We start from the raw sequence: 15,200 nt of genomic DNA, 5'->3' as shown, positions 1-15,200 counted from the left end.
AGGGAACACTGTGAGCAATGCAAAGCTTCATTCCTTCTTCCCCCATTAACTTCTTGATGACAAAGTCCCAGCCTTATTCATCTTTATGAACATAGAACCTAGCCCATGGGAGGCACTTAATAAATATTTGTTTAATTAAATTCTAATGGATTGAAAAATCACCCTTCTTTCCACAACTCTGATACCCCCAAATAATTCAAGACCTGCCAATTTCACCTTTGCAATATGTTATTTCTCACATATACCCTCTTCTCTCCTCTGACACTACCACCACCCTAGTACAGAGCCTCATCACCTCATGCCTTGATTATTTCAATAGCCAGCTGGTGGGTCTGCTTGCCTCAAGTCTCTCCCCATTCCAATCCATCCTCCATTCAGCCACTAAAGTGATTTTCCTAAAGTGTAGGTCTGACTATATGACCCCTTCCCCCTCCTGTCTTCAGTGGCTTCCTATTACCTCTAGAAACAAATGCAAATTTTTTGTTTGACATTCAAAGCCCTTCATAACCTAGCCTCCTTTTACTTTTATGGTTTTCTTGTAACTTACTCCCCAACATGTACTCTTTGATCCATTGACACTGGCCTCCTCATTATTCCACAAACAAGACACTCAATTTCCCAACTCTGGGCATTTTCTCTAACTTTCTCCCAGGTCTGGAATGCTCTCCCTTCCCTGGCTTCTTTTTTAAATCCCAACTAAAACCCCACCTTCCACAGGAAGCCTTTCTTAACTGCTCTTGATTCTAGTCCCTTTCCTCTGTTAATTATTTACTATTTTTTCTGTGTGTGTGTGTATATATATATATATATATATATATATATATATATATAGTGTGTGTGTGTGTGTGTGTGTGTGTGTGTGTTTGCATATTGTCTCCCTGACTAGATTGTAAATTCTTTTAGGGCAGAGACTGACTTTTGCCTCTTTTTTTCCCTTGTGCTTAGTACAGTGCCTGACATGTTGTAGACACTTAATAAATATTTATTTATTGATTAGTTGGAAACAGTTTCTTTAAGAAAAGATGAATTTTTGTTGAGAATAAGGAGCAGGATTAGATATACATTTTCAAATATGGCTAATATCTTGATTTGTTTTACTTGACTCTATGTAGAGGTGGAATGAGCTAGTGGGTAGTGATAGAGATGCAAAAAGAAAGAAAAGCCATCAATAAAACTTGAAAATATGCTGAAGAAACCCCCCAAAAAAGTCCAAAAGGGGACAAAACAGCAACATTTTCTTACTACCACATTGATTTTAATATAGTAGGCCTCCACTAGTCGCGGACGACCACGGATCAGCGCCCTGAAGAGCCAACAGGCCACAGTGTGGCTGTGCAGTCTGATAAGGGAGCCGCAGCTCCTGAGTGACTTATAACTGGTAACTGCCGTATCCCGTGTTGTATCTACCCCATGAGGAGTAGCTGGAGTGTCATCTTCAGGGCTCTGGCCTGGGTGGATCAATATGGAAAACAAGCTGTTGCCCATGGAGCAGGATTTCCCTCTCCATGACATTGATAGATCCAAAGGAGAGGCAGAACCAATACAGTTTGGCACCAGTGCTGCCACAGGAGTTGCCAGAGGGATGTGATGTCCAACATCCAACTGCCTAAGGGACTCTGACTCCTGATTTTTCCTTGGGGTTAACTCTCGAAGCCTTTCCCATATATGGGTATAGCCGCAAGGCAGCAGAGGTTTAAAATCAGGGTTTCCTTCCCCTAGGTGGGTTGCCTGCCAAGGCTAAAGAGCCCCACCTGCCCGAAGCGACTGGTTTTAAGGCGCCAGTGATTCGCCTTTGCCCCTTCTCCTGTTAGTGGAAATAGTTCCGCCACAAGAAGGCCAGGAGTTGGGCTTCAGTTGTCAGAGGCTATTTGAGACACAAGGAAAAAAGAAAAAAAAACAACTATCAAAGAATGATTTTAATATACATTTAAATAAACTGTAATGATTGGAATGATGCCACCTACTGGAGACTTGCTGTGGGAAAGCTCCACCATGAGGAAAATGCCTCAGAGGCATTGTGGCTTTTCCTTGGCGTCAGGAAATGATGTTTGCTCATGGGTGCTGTCTATCAAGGCTGCCAGCCAATCAACTTGAGGAGCCTCCTATTTTCTGGGAGGAGACAGGAAGGAGGGAGGGAGCCTGTGCGAAGAGCTCTTGCGCTTTTGGGTTCCTGACTTGGTGGTGGTGGTGGCAGAGGACTTCACAGGAAATTTGAGGAAAGATAGGAATGCCAGGCTGTTGGAATTCTGTTCTCAATCTTTTTCTTTCTATTTTCCAATAAACCCTTAAAAACCTAAACTCGTTTTATCAGTGATTTTAGTCAGTTTCCCCCAAAACTGGGGGAACAGATTAGAATCCACATTTAGAATCTTAAATTACACAAAAATATGAAACAGAAGATAATGACTTATATACAATCCTATTTTATTCTTTGGGTATTGGACTGTTAATGTTGATGATTGGAAAATTCACATTAAAGAGCAAAATTTTATTTTTAAAAAATGAATACGTTGTCTAGATTAGTGTTCCTTAAAGAGCTTGGAATGAGATTATTGCAAATGTTTTACTGCAAATAAAATCTTTTGGAATTTACTTTCCAGTCTGAACCTTTGAAAAACAATCTATGTTTCAGCTTAAATGGGTGTTAAAGAATGAGTCCCAAAGGCAAATTTCAACATGGACAGGGAGATTTACACCTACTGGGCCTTCTCTTTCCAAAGCAGGAGAAATACTTTCTGCTTTATGTAAATGGAATGGCATTCCATACAATTCTTACATCTTTAATAATAACTAACCCTGTTACTCTCTATTGTTGGAATAGCATTTGCTCAATCTCCTATTTGTCAGGCCAAATCTTTGTTTCATTGCTAATTCATAGCATAGATTTTAATCACAAACAACTAATAACTCATTTCCACATATCTCAGAAAGTTCATGACTTGTGTGGGTGTTCTTAAGGCCCTCACACCTAGGGTTCAGCTCTTTTGTGGGATCTCAAAGGAATATTATAGGAGACTGAGAGGTATATTTCTTTTTTAGCTAGTATTGTCATTTAACATTCACACAGTATTTATAAAGTATCTCCTATATCTTATGATGCCACTAAAATTCCACTTTAATTCCTCTATGTGGGGTGGAGGTCTTGGCTTCAAGTCCAGGTACTAGCAGGTCCTACCAAGCAAGAAAATCTTCAAGTACAGTGCCTTGGTAATGGGCTATGTGTCTTCTATCCAAGGGCTAATTTAGCTAAATGCAAATGCTTATCCCCAGAAGATTATGTATCAAGTAATATATTTTTTTCAGCCAAATCAGTTCACAAAGAGTAAGAGGAAAAGGGTTGTAATCTACATCAGTGGGTTCATGATGAAATCACAAACCTTAAAATAGGTATAGGAGGGGTGGCTAGGTGGCGCAGTGGATAGAGCACTGGCCCTGGAGTCAGGAGTACCTGAGTTCAAATCTGGCCTCGAACACTTAACACTTACTAGCTGTGTGACCCTGGGCAAGTCACTTAAACCCAATTGCCTCACTAAAAAAAAAAAAAAGGTACAGGAAATGTATCACTCTAGGCATTGGGATGATACAAAGATAAATAAATCTTGGTCTCTAGGAACTCAAGGAACTCAATGGGAAAAGGTAGCAAATTCAGCCATATATAATATAAATGAGCATATCAAATATATAAAAGGAACAATTATAACTCACACTTACATAACACTTTAAGGTTTGCAAAGTACATTCCACAAAACTACCTTCTCAGTTAAACAGTTCAAGGAATTTTACTCACATCTTACAGATGAGACAATTGAGCTCAGAGGAGGTGAAACAACTTTTTCGATTGTCTGAACAGCTATTATGAGTCAGAACAACACAAGTAGAGTGGAGAGATCCCTAGGTTTGGAATCAGAGGAGGTTGGTTAAATTCATGCTCTGCCATTTACCATCCATGTGATCTCAGATGAATTACTTTTCCCTTCTGGGGTCTGGTGCCCGCAATTGTAAAATGAAGGGCTAGATTAAGGAACCTCCATGATCTTTCTCAGCTCTAAATCTGACCTTCTATAATTCTGTGATTTTACAAACTGAGATTTGAATCCATTTCAAGTATAGGCCTCTTTCCCTTATTTTACATTGTACAAGGCATTATGAAGTCAGATGAGGAAGAGATTCCTTCCAAATAAGGGAGTTGAATCAGGGAAGGTTTCATGGAAGAGGAAACTTTAGAGTGAATTTAATATTTTAGTTTACCACAGTGATACAGAGAAGGTTTTGAGTAATAAATTAAAACATCATACAAGGAGATGATGATCCGAGCTATTGAGAATGCACTTACTTGAGCTGTTTTATTGTGATATAACAACATCAAAAGGGATAGGACTGGGATATTTTTTCTTCAATTTTTGCAATCATTGATTTGATAGTATAGTCCACAGTTGAATTTGAGATGAGACAACCTGATGATAACAGTTTGATGATGTAAGTGGCTCTCTTTTAGAGAGCTATATCTAAGATATATCTGTCTGCTGGCCACTCATACCCTTGCTTGCCTTCCTCCCCCATCAAAAAAATACTACTTTGTATATATTTTTATACATAATACATACATAAATATATGTATTTATTTTTATAAATGTTATTTACCTAAATAGAAGGTAAGCTCTTTGAGGGTGGTGTATATTCATTTTTTTCTATCTCCAGTGCCTAGCATATAGAAGTTACCTAAAAATGCTTGTTAATTGACTAATTTACTTCTTTAAAGCACATAATAGTTACTTAATAAATGATCATTAACTGGGTGTGTAAGTCATGAAATGATGAATTTTTTCAGTCAATGCAACCTGATTCCGGGATGAAAGTACTATGCTTCATATCCAACTTCCAGGCTATTCTCAGAGACCCATTGAGAAATCTGGGAACACATTATGATTTCAGCAACCCTTTCAGAATGTGAATAGTCACTAATTACCAAGGAAGTTTGCTATTGACCTGTCCACTTGAAATGTACTCTCTTTAAATGAGGTTGTTTTCAGATTTTTCTTCCGGTCCTAGGAGGGAATATGCAGGGCAAGCTGATCCCAAGTTCACTCTGAATTAGTTGATGAGTTAACCATTTTAATCTCTTCCGGCCCTTGAAGACTGTTAAAGGCTTTATATGGAGTTTTCCAGGTTAGTAGTTAGTGAACCTTGGAAAGATTTGGCAGAGATGACTTGTTGGTCATTTCAGACTGTGCTCAGCACATTTTCACTGAAGCACAAAATAACCAATTTATTATCACAGAGAAGTTATGATACATCAAAGTCATGGGTCACCTTACTTTTGTGATCCCTTAAAGGGAATGGGCAGAAAATGAGGCTGGTATCTCAGTCGTTCTCGAAGTTTTCCTCAGGGGTCATTATTGATTAAGAGGCTGTTTTCTTGCTATATGCAGATTGGTTGAAAGAACATGGGTGAAGAAGAGAAGGTTTGGAGTGGGGAGGTAGGAAAGAACATAATGAATAGCTTTCAATTTTCACTGTCAAATTTGAAGAGCCATAAAACAAAAGAAGGAAGGAACTTGTTCTATTTGACCCCAGAAGGCAGCAGTAAGGGTGAGGGGTGTAAGGTTTTTTTTTTTTTATCTTCAATTCAACAATCATTTATATACATCTATGATGTGTTGGGCACATAGTGCTAGGCAATGAGTGCATAAAGACAAAATGAAATAGTTCTTGCCCTCAAGAAACTTAAATTCTATGGGGCTCGATAATAATTAGTCAAGTAAGACAAATGTTTTTCTTATGTTTATAGTCAACAAAGAATCCTTCATTTTAGGGCATGGGGCAGCTAGGTGGTGGAGTGGATAAAGCACTGGCCCTGAAGTTGGGAGAACCTGAGTTAAAATCTTCCATCAGACACTTACTAGCTTTGTGATCCTGGGAAAGTCATTTAACCCCAATTGTCTTAAACATCCAGGGCCATCTCTAGGCATCTTGATGTATATCTTGCCACTGGACCCAGATGGCTCTGGAGGAGAGAGTGAGGTTAGTGAATCTGCACAGCCCTCCCTCACTTAGATCCAATTCACTGCAAGTCATGACATTACCCAGATGTCATGGTCCTCTTTGAAAATGAAGGATAGGGGACAGCTAGGTGGTGCAGTGGATAGAGCACCGGCCCTGGATTCAGGAGGTACTGAGTTCAAATCTGGCCTTAGACACTTGACAGTTACTGGCTGTGTGACCCTGGGCAAGTCACTTAACCCTCATTGTCTCACCAAAAAAAAAATGAAGGATAAACAACAACAAAACAACATTTTAGGGTGATATATGTATCACTACAGACCTTCACTTGGGTATTCCAAAAAAGCCTAGAGTCCTCACAGTTTTTCTTCTCATCAAAATACAATTCAAGGGCAGCTAGGTGGCGCAGTGGATAGAGCACCGGCCCTGGAGTCAGGAGTACCTGAGTTCAAATCCGGCCTCAGACACTTAACACTTACTAGCTGTGTGACCCTGGGCAAGTCACTTAACCCCAATTGCCTCACTAAAAAAAAAAATACAATTTAAAAGGCTTTATTTATTTATTTATTTTTGCACGGGGAAATGGGGGTTAAGTGACTTGCCCAGGGTCACACAGCTAGTAAGTGTCAAGTGTCTGAGGCTGGATTTGAACTCAGGTACTCCTGAATCCAGGGCTGGTGCTTTATCCACTGTGCCACCTAGCCGCCCCCTTTATTATTATTATTATTTTTAAGTAGTATTGATGTGTTTTGTTTTTATATTATAAAACATTATGGATTATTTCTGTTTTATGACTTCCATTTCATAAAACTAACAGCACAGTGACCTTATCTCAAAGCATACCTAACATTTCACAGTTAGAACTATATTCCTATAAGAAAATCACAGAAATCTATTTTCTCTCCTCACCCTCTCCCATCAATGCCATTAGAAAAAAATAATGTAATAAATATGCATAGTCAAATAAAACAAATTTCCCTCAATATTTGTGTACAAAATATATTCTGCACCCAGCTCCATCACCCTTCTGTAATAGAAATTATGTGTCATCATTGATTCTCTGGAATCACAAATATTCATGTATTGATCAGAGTCCTTAGAAGCAAATTAGACTTGATTACAGAAAAAAAAAACCCAAAAACTTAAGAATTAGAGTTGTGAAAAAGTGAAGTGAAATTCTTAAGAAGGTAGTCAGTTCCTCCTCAGTGGAAAGTCTTCAGTTACTTTTTTTTTTTTTTAGTGAGGCAATTGGGGTTAAGTGACTTGCCCAGGGTCACACAGCTAGTAAGTGTTAAGTGTCTGAGGCCGGATTTGAACTCAGGTACTCCTGACTCCGGGGCCAGTGCTCTATCCACTGCGCCACCTAGCTTCCCCCTTCAGTTACTTTTAAGGGATGTTTTGCTTGGCTTCTGAGATCCCTTTCATTTGAGAATTTCTGTGGAATTGTACAAAAAAAGGCACTGAATCTTGAATTAGAAGATTTTGTCTTGAATCTCAGTTAGACTCGTTTTTGGTTGTCTGACTTAGGGCTTCATTTTCCTCATATGTAAAATGATGAACTAGAGATCCTCCAATTTCAAAGTTCTTTCCTGTCTCTAAATTCTGCAATCCTATGGAGAGTACTTTGAAAACCATAACGTGCTATATCAATGTCAACTTAATACTACAAACTCGATTCTTGGCTATCTATCTGAATTTGCCATTGTTTGAATACTGAGTCTGCTTTCCTGTGATATTAGGATATAACTGGACCACCTCCCCTTCCTAACACCAAGGAAAGGCTATTTTCTACTAAGCAAACCAAACCAAAATCAGGAAAATAAAGCTTTTGAAGAAAAATCATGTTATGGATTTTACAGTATAGATGATAAAGAGTTGGATGTGTGCCTAGAAGGCCAAGCATATCATTGGCATCAAGGAGATCCTGTATTTCTGAAAACCCTATCTTTAGGATGAGAGCGGAATGATAATTGAGTTCTCCAAGGACTCTACCACCCCAAACACTGTATGTTCTATTTCTATGAAACCTATGAAATATGTAATTATTAATACTATGATTATTTTAGGGCAAAGTAACCATGGTCCTATGTAAATGGTAGTGTTATTTGGTTCACTAGCAGATTATAGAGACCATATTCATAAAGGAAACTGACTTCCAACAGAAATTGCCCAATGTGTTTATGATGAACATTTGTTGAATGATTGATTGATACAGTAAAGCCCAAGATCCTCCAGGTGTGGGTAACTCAATTTCTGGGTAAGAAACAATAATATGATTCAGAGGCCGAAGGAAACTTGAAACATTTTTCAAAATCAGAAGGGCCTTCAAACAATGGTTTGAAATTCATTGTTTTGTGGATGATATGATACTTTATTTTAGTGGAATTAAATAAATAAGCAAAAAACACAGCATGAGTAACATTTCTTAAGTGCCTATTTTGTATAGCACCCTGTCCTAGTCACTGAGGCTATAAAGATGAAATAGCGTAAAATTTCATAAAATAAATTACATGGGTATTACTTTTGAAATATTTTAATCATTTCTGACTCTTTGTAATCCTATTTGGGGTTTTCTTGGCAAAGATACTAGAATGATTTGCTATTTACTTCTTGGGAATTCCAAAAAAAGCCTAGAGTCCTCACAGTTTTTCTTCTTCTCATCAGAATATGATTCAAAAGGCTTTATTATTTTTTTTAAAGTAGTATTGATGTGTTTTGTTTTTATATTATTAAACATTACGGATTATTTCTCTTTTATGACTTCCATTTCATAAAACTAACAGCACAGTGACCTTATCTCAAAGCATACCTACCATTTCACATAGATAGAACTATATTCCTATAAAACTATATTCCTCATTTTACACATGAGGAAACTGAGACACAGAGGAATAAGTGACTTGCTTAGAATCACATAGCTAGTCAGTGTCTGAGGCTGGATTTGAACTCAGGTCTTCTTGTCTTCAGACCTAGTGATCTACCCACTGCACCATTTAGCTGTCCCATTACAGGGGAATACATGACTCTAATATTACAAGACAGAATGTGAAAAGTGCAAAGGACAGGTTCTGGCAATGTGCTATAAAACTTTTGTCCAGAGAGATATCACTTCAAGCTGGGATAATTAAGGAAGATATCTGAGTTGATGGATTTTGACTAGCAGATGGGGGTGCGCAGGGGGGGAGGACATTGTAGGTGGGAAACAATGAAGAAAAGCAAGGAGACTAAAAAAGAGAAAGACTTCAGCAAGGAATAGGGAATAGTCCATTTTGGCTGGAATGTAGAGTATATAAAGAATAATGGGCCAAGAATATGAGAAGGTAGGCTGCCAGCCTTCTAATGACAAGGTAAGGAGTTTATACTTTATCCAATAATAATGATAGCTAACATTTATAAAGTACTTACTTTGTGGCAGGCATTGTGCTAAACAGTTTACAATTATTATCTCATTTGATCTTCACCATAATCCTTGGAGGTAGGTACTATTATTATCCCCATTTTATAGAGGAAGAAACTGAGGCAGACAGAGATTTAGTAATTTATTCATGGTCATGGGGCTAGGAGGTGTCTGAGGTGGTATTTGAACTCATCTTCCTGATTCCAGGTCCAGTGCTCTATCCACAGCACCACCAAGCTGTTCGCAGCAATGGGGAGCCATTAAAGGCTTTTGATCAGGGAAGTGGTACATTTAGGGGGATTTTAAAAAAATGGAGATTAGCCACTGTTAAATGGAAGATGAATTGGGGAAGAGAAGAAGTAAGAATTAGAAAGATTAAATAGAATGATGTTTCTATATTAGTGGAGAGAAGTGATGAGGACTTGAATCTGGATGGTGACCCTGGGAATGGAGGCAGGGGACAGATATAACATATTTTTAAAGTACAATCAATAGTTCTTGAAAACTGGGGACTTTTCTTGTCCTTTACTATTGACATTCAAAGATGACTTCAAGGTTTTTGACCCCGAGCAAGCAAGAGAATGATCACATCATCAGTTGACAATAAAAGAAAAAGAAAGAAAAGAAAAGACATGAGAAAAGAAAGAAAAAAGAATCAGAGGGTAGAACAAGTATTTTTAAAATAAAATAATTTTATTATTTTCTAGTTACATGTAGAGGTAGTTTTCAACATTTGTTTTTAAAAGATTTCTAGTTCCAAATTTTTTCCCTCCCTCCCCTTCCCCCCCCTACCCAAATGTATAGTCCATATATATATATATTTTTTTGGCTTGGCAAATAGGGTTAAGCTTGTAAGTGTCAAGTGTCCAAGGCTAGATTTGAACTGAGGTCCTCCTGAATCCAGGGCTGGTGCTTTATCCACTGTGCCACCTAGCTGCCCCAAAGTATTTTTTTTTTGTAATAAACATTTTTATTTATAGTTTTTGGTTCCCATTTTTATCCCTCTTTCCCTCCCTCTCCTAAGCCCTCCCTCAGGCAGCAAACAATCAGATATGGGTTATACATGTATGATTATGTAAAACATTACCATATTTGTCATTTTGTTAAAGAAAACTTGATTAAAAGAAAAAATGAAAGAAAAGGAAAATAGTATACTTCAGTCTGTTCCATCAATATCAGTTCTTTCTTTCAAGATGGATAGTATGTTTCATCAATAGTCCTTTGGGATTGTCTTAGATCATTGTATTGTTGAGAATAGTCAAGTAATTCACAATTCTACATCAAATAATATTGCTGTCTCTGTGCACAATGTTCTCTTGGTTCTGCCCACTTCACTATACATCATTTAATACATGTCTTTCCAGGACTTTCTGAAATCATCCTGCTTGTCATTTCTTATAGCACAATAATATTCCATCACCATTCATATACCACAGTTTGTTTAGACATTCACCAATCGATGGGCATTCTTTTGATTTCCAATTCTTAGCTACCACAAAAAGCACTGCTATAAATATTTTTGTACAAATAGGTCTTTTTCTCTTTTGGGGGATGTCTTTGGGATATAAACCTAGCAGTAATATTGCTGGACCAAAGGGTGTGCACAATTCTATAGCCCTTTGGGAATAGTTCCAAATTGTTGTCTAGAATGGTTGGATCTTTTCACAACTCCACCAACAGTGGATTAGCATCCCAGCTTTCTCACATCCCCTCCAACATCCAATATTTTCCATTTTTGTGATATTTGCCATTCTGAAAGGTGTGAGGTGATACCTCAGAGTTGTTTTAAAGGACAAGTATTTTTGAGGAAAATGAGGACAATTTTGGATACATTGAGTTTTTGGTGCTGAATAAATTTCATCTGTACTTTTCCTCATAATCTTCTAATCAACAAAGTCAGTGAAGTATAATGGAAAGAGTACTGGACTGTGAGTCAGGAGACCTGGATCTGAATTTGGATTTGCCACTAACTTGTCATAGGCAAGTCACTTGAGCTAGTCATTTCATTTCAGTTCTCTTCCTCTGTCAAATGTGGGTGTTGGACTAGATGTGACTAAGTTCCCTTTCAGGTCTAAAACTGTATGAATCTAAGGTCTTAGATTTAGAATTTCAGGGAATCTTGGGGATTATCTGGTCCACACCCCTAATTTTACAGATGTAGAACTGGAATCAATCCTTGAAATATTTTTAAGTACCTCCTATATGCCAGAATTTGTGCTAGGTTCTGTGGGTACAAGTACAAAGAATAAACAAATCTGTGCTTGTAAGGAGCTTATATTTATATCCTAATGAAAAGGTATAGAAGGGGCCTTAGAAATCATTGAGCCCAATCCTTTCATTGTATAGATGGAGAAATTGAGGCTCAGAGACTAGAGGGCCTGCTCAGATGCACCCAGGAAATAGAAGAGCTAGAAACAGAACCCAGGCCATTTCCAATTCCACATTCTAGTCCTCTGTATATTGTGCCAGTCTCCCTCAGGAGTCTATATACACCCCAAAGGCAATAGGCTGCATGGAAAATGCATTATTAGCATGCGTTGTCAGAGGTTGTAATTAAGTCCTTTAAATGGCCGCTGGACTCTGAGTGCATAGACTTGACCTATAGCTTAGGGCCATCTGTGAGGCAGGTAAGTGGTTAAAGGAAAAGGAGTCCCAGTCTGGTAAAGAGGGATGTCATATTAGTCTCCAAGTAAAGGAATATTCTATTAATGGGGTCACTACAAACTGTTCCCTTCTGTTGCTGAGGAAAATGGTATAAACTATGGCAGGGTGGATTTGTTATGCATTAGTGAGCAATTGCTGATTATAAGGGCTCAAGAATTTCATTATGAGGGACATTGATGAATATCTCTTTTCAGATTGTTGGGAAGAGTTTCCCAATTATCCTTTGGAGCTGGCATAATGATGATCTTTTGCCTTGTTCTTAAAATGTCTAAACCTATGTCTCTGGTAATGGCAATTTCAAAAGGGAAAGGTTGAGCATGAGCAGAGACATCTATAAATTAAATCTGGATACGAGGTGCATGTCATCAGTACTTTGTAGAGACACTGTGGTATAGTGGGGAAAGCAATGAACTTTACCTAAGGAAGGCCTGAATTTAACCCTAATTATTGAATTTTGAATGAATCATTTCATGTCTCAGCCTCAGTTCTATGACTTCTAAAATGGGGATACCAATACATGTACTATATTCCTCATAGTGGTATTGTGAGACTCCAATGAGATAATATATCTCAGCACTTTTTAACTCTAAAGGGCTATATAAAAGTTGTTGTTGTTCAGTTGCATCCAACTCTTCATGTTTGGGTTTTTCTTGGCAAAGATACTGGAGTGGTTTGCCATTTTCTTCTCCAGCTCATTTTACAAATGAGGAAATTGAGGCCAATAGAGTTAAGTGATTCATCCAGGATCATACAGTTAGTAAGTATCTGAGACCAGATTTGAACTCAGGAAGATGAGTCTTCCTGATTTCAGGCCTGGTACTCTACCCACTGTACTACCTTTCTACCCCATATAAAGGTGAGCTACGCTTATTGCAATTTCTGATTAATAGTGATAAAAAAAAAGATGACCTGTGGTTTCATTGGACTATAGGGAGCTTCTGGGGAGGAACTTCATTTACCAATTCAGATCACCACCTGCTCTGAAATTTATACTCTTAAAGCATTGCTGGGGGAACTAACATGTTAAGAGACTCATCTGGAGTCACTTAGCCAGAATGTGTCAGAGGTGGGGGCTTAACCCAGGTCCACCACCATTACGGCAGCCTCTCTATTACTAAAAATGATAATATCTATATATTAGAAAGAAGCCATTATTGATGCTCCTTCTATTGCTGCTGATAATTTATTTACTAGAAGGTGATAGAATACCAGGTAAGGTGGGTGAGGGCAGGTGTTTTCATGGTGGGTAGTAATGATGCCTTTCAAGTGTCCCTAGTGAGAAGCAACATGGAGTAATGGTAGAGGGCTGGCCTGGAGTCAGGAAGAATTAGATTTGCATGCTTGGTTCAGTCACATACTAGTTCCATGACCCTGGGCTAATTACTTTACCTGTTTTTTCTCATCTTTAACATTGGGATAATAATAGCATCTATCACGGATAACTGTTTGAAAGGATAAAATGAGATAATTGAATGCAAATCTGAAAGTGATGATTATATATATATATAATCAGTTATTATTATCCCTATAGAAGTGTGCCTCACTCTTCATCCCAGAGATGTGTTGCTGAAATGTTGACCATAAAGCCAATTTTTTTGAAGCAGAAAGATATTTCAAGTAAACAAAAAACTCAATATCAAAATCCTGCAGTGATTCTTTTCATGTAGTAATGATGTATATTTAATGTTTTCACCATCCTCTAATTTATCAGTTTTTAGATTTTGACTTTTCATATACCAGACTTTCTTAAAGTGGGCCCCACATGTATAATTTATAAAATGACTACTAACAGAAACTTATTTGCTAACAAGACAAAAAAGGCTCTGTTCTTGCATTGTGTGCTGTCTGTGTCCAGTGCAAACAGAGAATGGCTATGTCTCAAGTGTTGTAAAATTTCATTTTTATTACAGTGGTTCCTGAAAAGCCAAAGATAGTATACAAAAGCATTTTTGGATAGTACAAGTATAATTGTAATTATGAAAATAATATGTTGTCATTGTGGAGAAAACACAGAACTACATTTATAGTATGCACAAGTTCATGGATGTGAATGCTTTGCATTTCTGACAATTCAGAATATGTCATTTACTAAAAATGTAAACTTTATTAAATGTACATCAATATGTTTAGAAGAAAAACTAATTGCAGGAACACACAAATAGTATATAAACATAAACAAAACTGTCTTACTTTATACTATCTATCTGACAAAAATCTTTGGATAGTTTGCATTTTATAATCTCATTTCTTTTGAAAAGTTCAAAATCACCCAAGAAATGTTGTAGAAATAAACCTCAATACAGTCCTTAAGCACAGGGTTTCTGAAAGGGTATGCTCTGGGATGGCATAAGTTTCTGCTAAAAATGAAGGGAATGGAACATATATTCTCAATTATGAGAGAACGTATGAATCTCTTGACTCTTCCAAAATGCATTGGTGTTTCTCAAAGCAAACAATAATATGTGAACAAAAAAAAAGTTTGAGGTCTATTATTTAGGCATACAGGACCTCCTAAAATCCCATTATATAAATGGGAAAATTGAAACGAAGTAAATTATTTTCCTGTTGTAATGAATTAAATCTTTGTTGGGCTGAGATAAACATTGGTCTTGATACAATCTGACAGATCCTAAATTAATTAATATCATTATTATAAAAATAACAAAATAAAAATTGATTCTTATTTTAAATGAATCAATTTAATAAAATTGCCAGGCTTTTACACTTTTTTTTAAAAGGTCATGTCTTTGCTTATGGCATAATGATTAAAAACCATAAAGCAAAAGGGAAGAACAATTAGCAAATTAATGATTTTTTGCACTTGGGTTCTCAAGGTGAATTATCTGTTTGTATTGTTCAAAGATATATCACTTAAAAAAAATTTCTAGCTATCCTTACACTTGTCAGCAGGGAGGTAGGCTTAGTCAATACTCTCATGGGTGATCATCCTTTAATTAACAATTTCTTGATACTGATTAAATTATTCAATGATTGTCTTCTAAACTGTGTCTGCCATACAAGGACAAGTCTAGCCAAATTCAGAAAGCCTTATTCTCAAAATTCTGTATGATAGATTTTTCTTCATCCCCAGCAACTCATATATATTGTCTCCTAAAAGATAGAGAAGTTGTAATCAATG

This window comes from Dromiciops gliroides, chromosome 2 (assembly GCF_019393635.1).
Source record: "Dromiciops gliroides isolate mDroGli1 chromosome 2, mDroGli1.pri, whole genome shotgun sequence".
In the NCBI taxonomy this organism is placed as follows: Eukaryota; Metazoa; Chordata; class Mammalia; order Microbiotheria; family Microbiotheriidae; genus Dromiciops; species Dromiciops gliroides.
The sequence above is the reverse complement of the archived record's forward strand: the minus strand, read 5'-3'. Positions refer to the sequence as shown.